Here is a 17,032-nt window from a genome sequence, read left to right on the forward strand (position 1 = left end):
TACTAAGTTAAATGATATAGCTGCCCTATTCACTAATAATGAGAGATCACGTTACCTCTATTTACTCAAAATATTCCCGTTCTCATTAAAGGGTGATGCTAAGATATGGTTTAATTCTCTTGATCCTGGTTGTGTGCGTAATCCCTAGGATATGATTTATTACTTCTCTGCTAAATATTTCCCTGCTCACAAGAAACAAGCTGCTTTAAGGGAAATATACAACTTTGTGAAAATTAAAGAAGAGAGTCTCCCACAAGCTTGGGGGAGGCTTCTCAATTTACTTAATGCTTTGCCTGATCATCCTCTTAAGAAACCTGAAATACTTGATATCTTTTATAATGGACTAACCGATGCTTCCAGAGATTACCTGGATAGTTGTGCTGGTTCTCTTTTCAGGGAAAGAACACCGGATGAAGCTGAAATTCTATTGAATAATATGTTAACAAATGAAAATAATTGGGCACCTCCTAAGCCAGCTCCTGCTCCAATTACTGAGCCTATTCCTAAACCAACTCCGAAGAAGAGAGGTGTTTTATTTCTCCGTCCCTAAGATATGCAAGAGGCAAAGAATTCTATGAAAGAAAAAGGTATTAACGCTGAAGACGTTAAGAATGTACCTCCTATTGAAGAAATACATGGTCTTAATTCACCACCTGTTGAAGAAACATATGATCTCAATTATTTATTTACTGAAGAAACTCCTGATCCCGATATCCCGACACATGTAGTAAAGGTAAATTCTCTCTATAGATATGATAAAGCTGAAGTCCCTCCTACTAAAATTGCTAGTCAATGCCTGGATGAGTTTGATAACTTTATGTATAAGCAAGATGACTTCATTGCTTATTTCGATAGACAATTAAAAGAAAATGCTTATATGATTAGACGCTCGGGTGATTATATGGCTGATATTAAGGGTGAACTTAAACTTATTAGCAAACATGCTTCTATGGTTACCACTCAAGTGGAACAAGTACTTAAAGCTCAAAAAGAAGTGCTTGATGAAATGAATAGTAAGAAAAATGATTATGTTGTTAGAGTGGCTACTAGAACTGGTATAATGACTCAGGAACCTTTGTATCCTGAAGGCCACCCTAAGAGAATCGAGCAAGATTCTCAAAGAAATAATATTGATGTTCCTAGTTCTTCTAAAAAGAAGAAGAAGAAAAATGATAGAACTGTGCAAACTTCTAGTGAACCTATTGCTGAACCACCTAATAATCCAAATGATATATCTATGTCTGATGCTGAAACACAATCTGGTAATGAACATGAACCTGATGAAAATATTAATGATGATGTTCATGATGATGCTCAACCTAGTAATGATAATGATGTAGAAGTTGAACCTGTTGTTGATCTTGATAACCCACAATCAAAGAATCAACGTTATGATAAAAGAGACTTTGTCGCTAGGAAACATGGTAAAGAAAGGGAACCTTGGGTTCAGAAACCATTGCCTTTTCCTCTGAAACCATGCAAGAAAAAGGATGACGAGGATTTTGAGCGCTTTGCTGAAATGATTAGGCCTATCTTTTTGCGTATGCGATTAACTGATGTGCTCAAAACAAATCCTTATGCTAAATATATGAAGGATATCATTACTAATAAAAGAAAGATACCGGAAGCTGAGATTTCCACCATGCTTGCTAATTATACTTTTAAGGGTGGAATACCAAAGAAACTTGGAGATCCCGGAGTACCTACTATACCTGGCTCCATTAAAAGAAATTATATTAAAACTGCTTTATGTGATATTGGAGCCGGTGTTAGTGTTATGCCTCTCTCTTTATATCGTAGACTTGACTTGAATAAGCTGACACCTACTGAAATATCTTTGCAAATGGCTGATAAATCAACTGCTATACCTGTCGGTATTTTTGAGGATGCGCCTGTTGTGGTTGCAAACGTTACTATTTTAACGGAGTTTGTTATTATTGATATTCCCAAGGATGATAGTATGTCTACTATTCTTGGAAGACCTTTTCTTAATTCTGCAGGGGTTGTTATTGATTGCAACAAAGGCAATGTCACTTTTCATATTAATGGTAATGAGCATACGGTACACTTTCCAAGGAAACAACCTCAAGTTCATAGTATCAACTCTATTGGAAAAATACCATCGATTATATTTGGAGGTTTTGAATTTCCTATTCCTACTGTCAAAAAGAAATATGATATCTTATTATTGTGGATGTGCATATCCCCGTTGAGGTAACTTGGTGTTATTCGAAATTTCTCCGGTTTCATGATTATCGGAATGAGTTGTTAACAAGACATGATCAACGTTGTTAGCGGATTCTTTTTGATGAGCATGAGAAGGATGAAACTAGAAGCACAAACTTCTGTACCCTCTTTATTTTTTCTGTTATTTATATTAATAAAGTAAAAATAGTATTTTTCTGTCTGTTATATGATTATCCGTGCAATATAAAAATATCCTGAAAATAAAAGTCCTCAGAATGCCATGCCAATTTAATATAATTTTTTCGGGAACATTTGAGGATTTATTGTGCAAAAATTACCGCGGGAGGAGTTGCCACCTGGCCACGAGGGTGGTGGGCGCCCCCCCCCTATAGGGCGCGCCCCCTGCCTCGTGGGCCCATGGTGGCCCTCCTCCACTTATTCCAGCACCCATCTTCTTCCTCTGTCTCACACAAACCTGAAAAACCAACTCAAGCACGAGTTCCAACCACTTTTGCTGTGATTTTCGATCTCCTTGCTCAAAGCACCTATCGCAAAACTGCTTGGGGAGATTTTTCCTTGGTATGTGACTCCTCCATTTGTCCAATTAGTTTTTGTTCTAGTGCTTTATTCTTTGCAAATTTGTGCTGCATAGGTGACCATGTTCTTGAGCTTGCATGTCAAATTTATATGGTTCCTAGTAGTTCTAATGCTTGATATAGGCTCTAGGCACTTGTAGGAGTAGTTGCTATCAGTTTAATTGAGCTTGGTTCACTTTTATTTCGAAGTTACTAAAAATTTCAGAATTTTTCAGAGAAAAACAATATGTTTAGGGAGATGTTCCAAGGTGGTTCCTCTAAGAAGCAAGGACCCAGAATTGCTATGCGTGATGCTAACAAGGATCCACCAAGAGACGCTCCAGTACGGCCTTGCGAATGGCCGTCGGAAAATTTTATGGACCATGCGAGAATTAAAGAAGAATTCAAATCATATTTGCGCAATGCCGGTCTTGAGGATTTTGAGGCTAACAAATGCCCCCAATATCATGATCTCACAAGTTCATTTGTGAGGAGGTTTGAGTATTCATCTTCGCGTAATTCTCATTCAGTCATGTTTGATCTTTATGACAAATCTTATACCATGGACCTAGAGGATTTCACTTTTGCTTGCGAACTTCCATCATGGGGTAGTATTAGGGATCCCCCTAAATCTAAATTTAGAAACTTTCTTGCTAGTATAACTGTGGGGGAATCCAGAGATATAACGCAGGCTATCATAGGGCGCATTCACTTTCCTGGTATACATTATTTTGCTCTTTTCATCGGTAGATGCATAAATGCTAAGGATGAAGCATGTCACATGTGTGTCCCCGATCTCAGCATTCTTAGGAGTGTTGTGTTAGGAGTCCATTCTTAGCATATGGGAGCCATTGTAGCTCATAGGTTGCATCATAATAGACATAATGGAGATTTCTTTGGAGGAATTTATGCAACTCGCTTAGCTCATTTTCTTGAAATAGACATTTGTGAGGGTGATATGGAGTTGCCTCCAGCATATTTAGATTATAACTCTATGGCTTCGCACCAGTTTGTCGAGAGGCCTGAATCACCTCTCTTATATCGCTTAATTTTTTATAAACGACGTGTTTTCCATATTACTCTCCCTGCTCCTGCCTTCTTTGATTCACAGACAAAAGGAAGATATGTTATTACCAGAGAGGAGGCAGAAGAGTACGAGAGGAGAGCGGAGGCAGCCCGACTCCAGGCTGCAGCTCAGCAGGAGATAACCGCTGCACATCAGTATGATCCCAACTATTCCTCCTCATATCAGTACGACCCCAACAACTATTATTATTTATATACGCCACGCCAGCCGTGGCCATAGACCAACTTAGGCCAAAAGCCTAAGCTTGGGGGAGTATGTATTTCTCACCGACATTACATTTATGTTCACACACACTCATTGCTAGATATCAGTGCTCATACTTTTTCATTGTAATATCCATGCTAGTTTATTTCCTTTTTCCTACTTTCTTCTTGTGTGTTTGCTTAACCTTAAGAAAAACCAAAAAATTAGTAGTATTTTATTTTTCTGCTGTAGTAGTAATAATTAAAAAGAAAACCCAAAAATATTTCCCGTTCTTCTTTTGCTTGTTGGGAGCTTTCCCGTGTAAATAGTGTTATTTCTTTTCTTTTCTTTGGGGGTTAGTAGGAGAAGACCATAATTAAATTGTTGAAGTGGCTCTTATATGCATTATTGTTAAATTAACCAAAGAGCCCATATTGCCTTGTCTTCTCCTGTTTATTGAATGCTCGCAGATTCCAGCTTAGTCCAATGCACGTGCACTCTTATTATTATTCACACCGTTCGTTCATGCAAGTGAAAGGCAGTTATGATGATATATGATGGACTGACTGAGATGAGAAAAGCTGGTATGAACTCGACCTCTTTTGTTTTTGTAAATATGATGAGCCCGTCGTTCTTGATTCAGCTTATTTTGAATAAAGATGTTTGCAATGACAATTAGAGATTAGAGTTACTTGTGCCATGCTTGATTAGGTATGAGTTATAATGATTTACTTTGTATGCCAACATGCTATTGAGATGATTATGATGTGGTATGATGGTGAGTTATCATTCCTTTGAATGATTTAAGTGACTTGATTTGGCACATGTTCACGCATGTAGTTGAAACAAAATCAACATAGCCTTCACGATATTTATGTTCATGGTGGATTATATCCTACTCATGCTTGCATCCAATGTTTATTAATTTTAATGCATGTACATGGTTGTTGTCGCTCTCTAGTTGGTCGCTTCCCAGTCTTTTGCTAGCCTTCACCTGTAGTAAGCGGGAATACTACTTGTGCATCCAATCCCTTAAACCCCAAAGTTATTCCAGATGAGTCCACCATACCTTCCGATATGCGGTATCTACCTGCCGTTCCAAGCAAATTTGTATGTGCCAAACTCTAAACCTTCAAATAAACATTCTGTTTTGTATGCTCAAATAGCTCATGTATCAACAAAGGATGTCCTTATCTTCTGTGTTAGGCGGGTTATTCTCAAGAGGAGTGGACTCCGCTCCTCACTCACGAGAAAATGGCTGGTCACCGGGATGCCCAGTCCCATGCTTTATGCAAACTAAATCAAAATTAATTGCAAACAAAACTCCCCCTGGGACATGATGTATGTTGGAGGCACTCGTTGTTTCGAGCAAGGCATGGATTGATGCTTGTTGGTGGAGGGGGAGTATAAACTTTACCATTCTGTTTGGGAACCGCCTATAATGTGTTTAGCATGGAAGATATCGCCATCTCTTAGTTGTTACGTTTACAATGAAAGTATACCGCTCAAAATACAATTTATCTCTATTTCAAAACCGAGCTCTGGAACCTCTAGAAATCCCTGCTTCCCTCTGCGAGGGCCTATCCATTTACTTTTATGCTGAGTCATCACCCTCTTATTAAAAAGCACTAGCTAGAGAGCACAGCCATCATTTGCATTCATCACTATTAATTTATGTTGGGTATGACTATGATTGGATCTCTTTTCCCATGAATTACAATGTCTAGTCAGTCCTTGATCTTTAAAGGTACTTTGCATTTATGTTTTGCGGTCTCAGAAAGGGCTAGCGAGATACCATCTTGTTATATAATATTATGATTGTTTTGAGAAAGTGTTGTCATCCGAGATTTATTATTATGACTTGCTAGTTGATTATGCTATTGATATGAGTAATGATGAGACCTGAGAATTATTGCAAATGTGGTTAGTTATGATTTATGCTAAAAACTTGAATGCTGGCTTGACATAGTTACAACAACAAGAGCAAATAGAGTTTGTAAAAGTTTTTCTTTCTTTCTTTCAGTTTGTCAACTAAATTGCTTGAGGACAAGCAAGGGTTTCAGCTTGGGGGAGTTGATACGTCTCCGTCGTATCTACTTTTCCAAACAATTTTGTCCTTGCTTTGGACTCTATCTTGTATGATTTGAATGGAACTAACCCGGACTGACGCTGTTTTCAGCAGAATTACCATGATGTTGTTTTAGGTGCAGAAAACAAATATTCTCGGAATGACCCGAAACTCCACGAGAGGTCTTAGAAAAAACAATAAAAAATCCTCGCCAAATATGAAGACCAGGGGGCCCACACCCGTTCCACGACGGTGGGGGGCACCCCCCAGGGCGCGCCCCCTACCTCGTGGGCCCCCTGTTGACCCTCCGACGCCAACTCCAACTCTATATATTTGCTTTCGGAGCGAAAAAATTAGAGAGAAGAAATCATCGCGTTTACGGAGCCGCCGCCAAGTCCGTTCGGGGCTCCGGAGAGGGGGATTCGTCGCCGTCGTCATCATCAACCATCCTCCATCACCAATTTCATGATGCTCACCGCCGTGCGTGAGTAATTCCATCGTAGGCTTGCTGGACAATGATGGGTTGGATGAGATTTATCATGTAATCGAGTTAGTTTTGTTTGGGTTTGATCCCTAGTATCCACTTTGTTCTGAGATTGATGCTGCTATGAGTTTGCTATGCTTAATGCTTGTCACTAGGGCCCGAGTGCCATGATTTCAGATCTGAACCTATTATGTTTTCTTGAATATACGTGAGTTCTAGATCCTATCTTGCAAGTCTATAGTCACCTACTATGTGTTATGATCCGGCAACCCCGAAGTGACAATAATCGGGACCACTCCCGGTGATGACCATAGTTTGAGGAGTTCATGTATTCACTATGTGCTAATGCTTTATTCCGGATCTCTATTAAAAGGAGGCCTTAATATCCCTTAGTTTCCAATAGGACCCTGCTGCCACGGGAGGGTAGGACAAAAGATGTCATGCAAGTTCTTTTCCATAAGCACGTATGACTATATACGAAATACATGCCTACATTACATTGACGAACTGGAGCTACTTCTATGTCACCCTATGTTATGACTATTACATGATGAACCGCATCCAACATAATTATCCATCGCTGATCCGATGCCTACGAGTTTTCCATATACTGGTTCTCGCTTATTTACTTTTCCGTTGCTACTGTTGCAAACACTACAAAATACCAAAAATATTACTTTTGCTGTCTTTACTTTTGTTACTGCTACCACCACTATCATATTACTTTGCTACTAAACACTTTGCTGCAGATACTAAGTTTCCACGTGTGTTTGAATTGACAACTCAACTGCTAATACTTGAGAAAATTCTTTGGCTCCCCTTGTGTCGAATCAATAAATTTGGGTTGAATACTCTACCCTCGAAAGCTGTTGCGATCCCCTATACTTGTGGGTTATCAGTATGCAGGCGGAGAGTCACCCCAGTCGTAGTGCGGCAGTAACGAGCCATCGTATCACAAAACCCCACCTCCCCGCAGTCTAAGATTGACGGACGAAGCAACCATCATTTCAGTCTTCGCTGAATCCCCTTCTCCCTCACTGTCTTCAAGAAAGGCAACACTCGCATCTGCCACTGTTCTTCCCTCCGAACGAAGGGAAGGTAAGTGGATCCGTGATGTTGGTATATTTTCGTTCAGAGAAAAAAAAGAACTTTTGCAAAGCAGTAACCGATCCTCACTCTCTTTTTTTGTTTCATTGTCATTGCGATTGTGTTTTCCTTTCAGTGGTCTCCTAGTATTCGTCAATTTCATGATGGACCAAGGAGAACCAGGCAAAGATCTGCCGATATTGGGCTAGATGCGGGAGGCTGATCCCCACGAGACAGAGAGCTCCAAGAAGATGGAGGCAACCACCAAGCCGACCCCAGATATGCTCACGGCCACTACTGAGATGGTCAACGCCCCGTTTGAGGTTACAGCCCCCGTGGCACTGCAGGAGCTGTTTTCCCCCTTCGAGGATGTGTCCCCCCCCCCCCCGCTGAGCTGCCCAAGGTGATTTCCTTTGCCGATCTCGATTGTGGTTTTTCATCTAAGTATGTGGTAATTTTTTTTAAAAAAGGAAGTATGTGGTGATTAATAATGCAAAATTTTATTAGCTTCGATGCCATGCTATACATAGTAGTTTAAATAACTTGTGTTTCTTATACTGAAAAGTAATTCAGAAGTAGTTTCTGTTTGAATTAGAGCCCTGATGTAGACAAGGATTGTGTGGTTGTACATGTCACTTGCTATGAGGCGGACGATCTGAATATACGCACTTGGAAAACAGAGTTCTTAGGCTGTTCGATCCTGAAAGCCATTTGCAGTTATACAAATGAAGAGTTTTATTCCAGCCTCACTGTTGTCAGGCGTGTTGTCCAGGGTGTACTGAAGCACAAGAAATTCAAAGCTACTCCTTCATTTGTGAGGCATAATGTTCTTGTAAAGCTTACGCAGGAAGATGACGTGGCATGCCTCCACAAACAAATTTATCAGTGGCAAGGCCACAAGGTTGTCTTCATGAAGGTTCACAGGATTGAGCTACTGCGGGACGTCCTCGATGATGTTCATGTCAAGGTCCGTCTTGTGTCCAGCCCAAATTAGATCGAGGCATGAAATAGTTGCCCCAGCTAGTGTTTAATAGTAGTTTGGATTGTGTCTAATTATCCGAACCTTGCCTGTTCTCGACCCCTCTAGGGCTAGTACTCTGTTTGAATCCGTCTATGGGAACTGTTGCTACTTTTGTGTGCCTGTGAATCATGTGAGAACCATCGTAATTGTTGCTGAAACAGATGCGTCCTCACTAGTTTTTTCATGAATATGGCATGGTAAGACATAAGTTGTCATGGTTTATCATTCGAGCAGTGTGTGTTTTGATGAAATAGAGCACAACTGCTTACAAGTGGGGTAGCACCAACAGTATGATAAACCATGACAACTTATGATAAACCATTGTTACCCCGACGTATACATAAGTACTTGTAAACACTGTTGGTGCTACCCCACTTGTAAGCAGTTGTGCAAAACACGGAACATTGGCTCAGCTCGCTTCAACACTAGGCTATCGACCAGCTAACAATCAACAATCTGCTGTCTGACATGTAAGCAAGTATGTATCTTGTTACAGTGGTTCATGCAGTTAATTGAGCCCACAATGTAATAAATTCCAAACGTTCCCACGCTAGTCCAGCGCTCATGTGGAACACCCACATTAAACTCGTCTTCATAAAAAACTTGAAAAGCATAAGTTAAGCAATTTTATACATCTCAATGATTCATAGAACATAACAAACATATACTAGTTCACAGCAAAAGACAAAGTTGTGAGAAGGTTTACAAATCAGGAAAAAACAAGCAAGGCTTCTCTGAGCAAAGGGCCTCCCGGCAGGCTTAAATTTCCTCGAGTTCACTCTGGTTTTTTCTTGTTGCCACCATCCAGGGTTAGGTTCTCTCATTCCAGAAAACCAATTATAATTGTGATCTCAGCTGGAATGCTGAACTGAACCATGCAGTGTACTAACCAGCTGAAATGCTTGTGCATTCCACTAAATTTAAGCACCGCTATTTGCGGAAATAAGCAGACTTGTCCGCACACTTGTCCAAAAAACCGCCATGCAGCCGTGCCAGCTAGTCCTTGGTCCATGGATGAACTGGTAGAAAGTGCATTCCGGACTAGGATGCAGTTGTTTTCCCTTGTCCCTGCACTGCAATCTGGTAGTAAAACATACGAATCAGCTTCTTTTAGATTGCGTTGGTCATTCTACCTTAGTTACTACCAATGTAGGGATACCTTGAAGACGGGAGGTTAGACCACGGCAACGAGGGATAGCCATCTCGTTTTGCGCAGTTGTACTAAAACTGAGGTGTGTGCTTTTGATTGCGCGGATAGAAACGATACGGAGACAAACATCCCGAAATGATATGGAGACAGACATCCATGTTTGCGCTAATACGAAATACGGTTATTTAATCAGTGACAGATATTACTACTTTCCCCCGTCTCCTCTTAGAACCAAGTCCTAGATTCATGCTACAGCTTTCCCACTTTCTTCCCTATTTGAACCAATGCTTTGAGTCGACTGTATGAACTAGATTTACTTCTAATAATAGTAGAAGTCTAGGTGGCTTTGGAACAGCGGGAGGAAGTAGAAAAGGATCCACATAAAGGGAGCTGGGTGTAACAGCCCGGATGTAACGTTCCCAATTTGTACTCCAACTCTTGCCGTTTTCGGTGTTAAGTTATTTTATTTTCTCGGGTTCGGGTTTTTGTCTCCGTGTGTAGTTATCATTGTCATGCATCTCATATCATGTCATCATGTGCATTGCATTTGCATACGTGTTCATCTCATGCATTCGAGCATTTTCCCCGTTGTCCGTTTTGCATTCGGGCGCTTCGTTCTCCTCCGGTGGTCATTTCTAGCTTTCTTTCGTGTGTGGGGATTAAACATTTCCGGATTGGACCGAGACTTGCCAAGCGGCCTTGGTTTACTACCGGCAGACCGCCTGTCAAGTTTCGTATCATTTGGACTTCGTTTGATACTCTAACGGTTAACCGAGGGACCGATAAGGCCTCGTGTGTGTTGCAGCCCAACACCCCTCCAATATGGCCCAAAAACCCACCTAACTCTGCTCCATCGTCTAGAGCGTTCGATCACGATTGCGTGGCTGAAAACCGCACCTCATTTGGACTCTCCTAGCTCCCTCTATGCCTATAAATAGGTTCTCCTCAAAAATCTCGGATCCCCCTCCCCGAAACTCTGAATCCACCCTCACCGCGCCCGCCGGACATATTGCCACCGACGGACATTGTCCGGTCCGCCTCCCCGCTGCCACGTGGCACTCAGCCGTTGGTCCGCGCCCCGCGGGACCGCATCGCCGCCGCCTCCCACCGCGGCCCGCGGGAGCCCAGGGCAGGCCCCCCAGGCCAGCGCGCACCGCCCGCCTCGTCCAGGTGCCCCGCCTCCCGATCCACCGCGTCGCCGCCACCACGCCACCTCCGCCGCCGTCGCCGACTTCGCCGGCCGCCGCGCTGCCGCATCGGCCCGGCCACCAACCGCGCCGCCCCGACGCGCCCGGCCGCCGCCGCCTTCGCCCATCGCCACCCCGTCCTCGCCCTCGCCTCCCGGAGCCAAATCCGGCTGCCCCCGCCGGAGTCCGACCGCTCCCCGGCCTCCCTCGCCGCGTCCGGGCCTCGCCGTTGCCGGAGAAGACAGATCCGGCCGCCCCCGTCGGAGTTGACTTTTTCCGCGAGGTTGATTTTTCCTCCAAGTCCCAGAAATTCCAGATCCATGTGCTCCTGTTCTTGGCCTCATAACTTTGCATCCGTAGCTCCGATTCATGCATATAGCATATCAAAATGTTTGTCTCAGAGAGTACATCATTTCATTCCATTGCATCATTTTAATTTGAGTTCATTTTGATGCCCAAAATGCTGTTAGAAGAGGGCTACTTGAGTTAATTGTCAGATCTGCTACTCCATTTAGAGTTTTGTCATTTTTGCCATGATTTTTGTGTGCATGATATGCCCTGATGCTCTACATATGTTTTGTTAAAGGGTTTGTCATCTTTCCAGATGTGCAACCCACGTATTTTTGTGATGTGTGTGGTGGCTAGTGCAAGCTTGCAAAGTGGTGCACTTGGTAATTCTGTTTTCAGGGACTTAGCAATTCCACTAAGTCCTTGAGCTGTTTATCTCATGATGCCATATGTTCATGTTGTTTCCTAGTGATCTGTGCCTCTTTTGAGGATGAGCAGTAAAGGAGTTTTGCTAATCTTGTAGTGCTATATCCTTCCATTTCTTTGTTTGCAATTATGGAGCACCCTAGCTTGAGTCAATCGACCTCTACTTTTGCTACTTTGTGAATCTGGGAAGATTGTCAACTTGTTTGCAATTTTGCCGATGATGTTCTAATTGATCCGTGCATGCTATGCTATTGTTCTTGCCATGTCTAGTTTGCATTTTGTGTGTTATTGATAGATGTGTGCTTAGCTTATCATGACTTGCACTGTAGTGAGTGCATCGAGCTCGTAAACATGCCTACTTGAGTTATGTTTCAGCATGTGCCAGTTTTCACTAAGTCTGCAAACTGATTATGCTTTTGCTATGTTCACATGCTTGTTAGTATATTTTCTGATCTCTTTTGGCTCAAGGTCACTAAGGGACTTTTGTTAAGATCTTTGAGTAGCTCCATGCCATGCTTTACTTTGCCATGTTCATGTCCTGTAGCATGTAGTTTTGTTCCTCCGAAGAGGGCTACCTGATCTGAAATTCCAGACAAGTGTTAATTTCACTAAGTCTGAAATCTGTTTGCCATATGCATTTTTGCCATGCTTGTTTGAACCCGTTAATGGATGAATTGGCCGTAGCTCAGTGCTAGACTTTTGTTAAGCACCTTGAATGCATCCCTTCCATGTGTTTTGATACCATGTTTGAGTGTTGTAGCATGTTCATTTCGTTGCATTTAGATGGCTACTTGCTGTAAATCGCAGACCGGTGTCATTTGAATCGCTTGCCATTTCCAAACCGTAACTCCGATTCCGGCGTTCTTTATATCGTTTTCAAGCGATTTCATCTCATCTTTCCAGTGGCAAACTTGGATTCCCATGTTGAGGCCAGGTTCATGCATCCCTTGTCAACTCTTGCATATGCATCCCGCATAGCATATCATCATTGCACCATATTGTTTGATCCTTGCACGTGGTTCATTGTGTCCTTGTTGCTTGTTTGTCTTTTTTGGGTAGAGCCGGGAGACGAGTTCGCTAACGAGGAGCCCGTTGAATTTGCTTTCGAGGATCCAGTCAACTCTGACAACTTTGCAGGCAAGATGATCATACCCTCGAAATCACTACTATCTTTGCTATGCTAGTGTGCTCGCTCTTTTGCTATGCCAATGCTACGATGCCTACCATTTGCTTTCAAGCCTCCCAAATTGCCATGTCAAACCTCTAACCCTTCATGTCCTAGCAAACCGTTGATTGGCTATGTTACCGCTTTGCTCAGCCCCTCTTATAGCGTTGCTAGTTGCAGGTGAAGATTAGAGACCATTCCTTGTTGGAACATTTATTTAGTTGTTGGGATATCATTATATTTCCATGTTATCTTAATGCATCTATATACTTGGTAAAGGGTGGAAGGCTCGGCCTCTCGCCTAGTGTTTTGTTCCACTCTTGCCGCCCTAGTTTCCATCATATCGGTGTTATGTTCCCGGATTTTGCGTTCCTTACGCGGTTGGGTTATAATGGGAACCCCTTGATAGTTCGCCTTGATTAAAGCTTTTCTAGCAATGCCCAACCTTGGTTTTACCATTTGCCACCTAGCCTCTTTTCCCTTGGGTTACCGGAGCCTGAGGGTCATCTTGTTTTAAACCCCCCGGGCCAGTGCTCCTCTGAGTGTTGGTCCGAACCACGAAGCCTGCGGGGCCACCTCGGGGAAACTCGAGGGTTGGTTTTACTTGTAGCTTGACCTATCTGAGTGTGCCCTGAGAACGAGATATGTGCAGCTCCTATCGGGATTTGTCGGCACATTCGGGCGGTGTTGCTGGTCTTGTTTTAACCTGCCGAAATGTCTTGAAGAACCGAGGTACCGAGTCTGATCGGAACATCTCAGGAGGAGGTCTATTCCTTCGTTGACCGTGAGAGCTTGTCATGGGCTAAGTTGGGACTCCCCTGCAGGGATTTGAACTTTCGAAAGCCGTGCCCGCGGTTATGGGCAGACGGGAATTTGTTAATGTCCGGTTGTAGATAACTTGAACCTTAACTTAAATTAAAATGAATCAACCGAGTGTGTTACCGTGATGGCCTCTTCTCGGCGGAGTCCGGGAAGTGGACACGGTGTTGGAGTAATGTTTGCATAGGTTGCTCTCTAGTTTCTCGCTCGTGCATTGCCTCCTCTACTCGCTCTCTTTTGTGGATAAGTTAGCCACCATACTTGCTAGTCACTTGCTGCAGCTCCACATATATTTACCTTACCCTACCTACTAAGCTTAAATAGTCTTGATCGCGAGGGTGAGAGATTGCTGAGTCCCTGTGGCTCACAGATTACTATTACACCAGATGCAGGTCCAGATGATTCCGCTCCAGGTGACGCGCTCGAGCTCAAGTGGGAGTTCGACGAGGACTCTCAGTGATACTATGTTTCTTTTCCTGAAGATCAGTAGTGGTGCCCTGTTGGGGGTGATCGGGACCATGTCGCATGTTGGGTTATCTTTTATTTTGGCGCCGTAGTCGGGCCATGAGTGTTTGGATGATGTATGTTATTTATGTACTTGATTGATGTGGCGAGTGTAAGCCAACTATGTTATCCCTTTTCATTATCTATGTTACATGGGATGTTTGTGATGATTGCCTGACTTGCGACATATGCCTTCAATGCGATTATGCCTCTAAGTCGTGCCTCGACACGTGGGAGCTATAGTCGCATCGAGGGTGTTACAAGTTGGTAATCAGAGCCTTCCCCGACCTTAGGAGCCCCATTGCTTGATCGTTTTTAGCAGCCGAGTTGTCTCTAGAAAAATGTTTTGAGTCATTTAGGAATTATATATCGGAGAGTTTAGGAATTCTTTTTACTTCCCAGTCTCCTCATCGCTTTGGTAAGGCATCCTGACATCGAGTTTTGACTCTCCTCTTCTCAAATTTCACTAAAAAAAATTATAGGATCACGCGGGTATCTTGGAATCGTTCCGATGGTTTTATGATGATAACATTGTCTTCGTGCCTCCTGTCAGGGGTTTAGTGGAAGTGTCCCGGGGAGTTGAGCTCTGAGGTGTTGTCATCATAATTTTATCGTTGCAATTCTGGAATACCTGAGATTAGCACGCCGACATCGAAAATCTCTTTTATGCAGTTCGTTGGTGAGATAACCTCGACGCCACCCAGTACTGGGGTGGGAGTTCGGGAGTATCGCCATAACTTGTATAACAGATGCTTTTCAAAGGTTGAGGTAGATGGTTTCCGAAGTTTTTCTCGGTTATGTGTTGAAGGATGGATACAGCTGGATGTAGGATTTGCTAGATTTGGGTGAGATATTATGCTTCCCCTGTATCCCCAACACCTGATTGCATAACCGGAAAGGTTCGGGAGTTTCATAGGTGGGAATTCTTGTAGCCCTAGTTCTTCTTCCACGGATATTGGTTTGAGATTGGGATTTCTTACCGATTATTCGTTCTTGATCCGTACCTTGTTGATTTATTTCTCTACCTTAATTCTACGTGGCTTCTCAATTTATGGATATGTGACCATTTCAAGAGGAATGCATTCGTTCCTTTTGTTCGGATGTGAAGACTATAAGTTGCAATTTTCATTCCGTTGGATTCAGCTTCAATATTTTATCTGCCTATGTGCTAACGGTGGTCAACCTCTTCAGGATGGCTCCCACTAAGAGCACCAGTCAGAACCAGAATCAAGATCCGCCACCACCTCCACCTCCTCCAGAGGCATGGCAAGCTGTGATGGCCGCAACCAATGCAAACACACAGTTGATCATGTAAATTCTCCAAGAGCGCAATCAAGGCAACAATCAGAATCACTTTGCTACACTCAACCAGTTCGTTGCTAATGGGCCAAAGACTTTCAGCAATTGTGTTGAGGCAACCGATGCTGACGATTGGCTCGTGGATCTATGCAAGCATTTCGAGTGCAGCAACGTCAGGCCTGAGGATTTCGTCAAGTTCGCTTCCTTCCAACTCAAAGATCAGGCTGCAGAATGGTTCCAGCATTACAAGGATTCCAGAGGTGGACGTGTTATCACTTGGGAGGAATTCCATCAAGATTTCCGAGCTCATCATATTCCCCAGAGCGTGGTTGAAAGTAAGTGTGACGAATTCCGCAACCTGAAGCATGGCTCTTTGTCTGTCTATGACTACAACAAGTTGTTCCAGAAGCTCGCCCGCTTTGCCAAGCAGGACGTGCCTGATGAGAAGAGCATGATATACCACTTTAGGGGTGGTCTCAGAGAAGAAATTCAGCTCGCTCTTGTTGTTTTTGATCCCTTGAGGTACGATGAGTTCTACAACATGGCACTGAAGCAAGAGGCCGCTCAGTTGAGGTGTGATGCTTCCAAGAAGCGAGTCAGAGATGCGACTTCGTCTTCCTCTACTCAAGTGGCCAAGCAGCAGAACTTTTGGCTTCCTCCTCCTCCGTTCCGTCAGCCGTATCAGTAGAAGAGCAAAGGTGGCAGTGGTTCTTCCCACCTACCCAACCCTGGCTTTCAGAACAAGACTTCGTCTCAAGCTCCAAGATCGAGTGTTCCGTATCACCATCCGCTTTCAGAGTTCACGTGCAACAAGTGCCAACAGAAGGGTCACTATGCCAACAAGTGTTTCAACCAGAGGTGTCTTCCTCCTCCTCCTCCTGTGAGATCGGCAAGTACAGCTGTGGTCAAGCATAACCCCAAGCACGCCAAGGTCAACTTGCTGAATGCAGCTCAGGCAGAGGACTCATCAGATGTGATCATGGGTAACCTTCCTGTTAACGATATTCCTGCAAGAGTTCTTTTTGACACTGGTGCATCACATTGTTTCATGTCAAAGCCATTTTTTACCAAGCATGAGTTCATTTCTTCTCATTTGGGTAAACAAATGGATATCTTTTCTCCTGGCAAACGTTTGAGTGCAAGTCTGGAGGTGCCAGATGTTACTATCACATTGGGCGACTACAAGTTCCTTTCTTCCCCAATGGTTCTTGGCAACTCGGATATTGATCTTATTCTCGGGATGGATTGGCTTTCTAAGCACAAGGCACATCTTGATTGTGCTGCAAGGCAAATTCAATTGACTCATTCGTCTGAGGATGTAATTGTCTTTGCCGCTCGTGATGATATTATCTGTCTGTTTTCTCTCAATGAGAAGGGTGAATTCGATGCTATCTCGCAAATTCCAGTCGTTTGCGAATATCAAGACGTCTTTCCAGAAGAGCTTCCAGGAATGCCTCTGCACCGGTCAGTTGAATTCGTTATTGATCTTGAGCCCGGTACAGA

This window comes from Triticum urartu, chromosome 4, assembly GCF_003073215.2.
Source record: "Triticum urartu cultivar G1812 chromosome 4, Tu2.1, whole genome shotgun sequence".
Taxonomy (NCBI): Eukaryota; Viridiplantae; Streptophyta; class Magnoliopsida; order Poales; family Poaceae; genus Triticum; species Triticum urartu.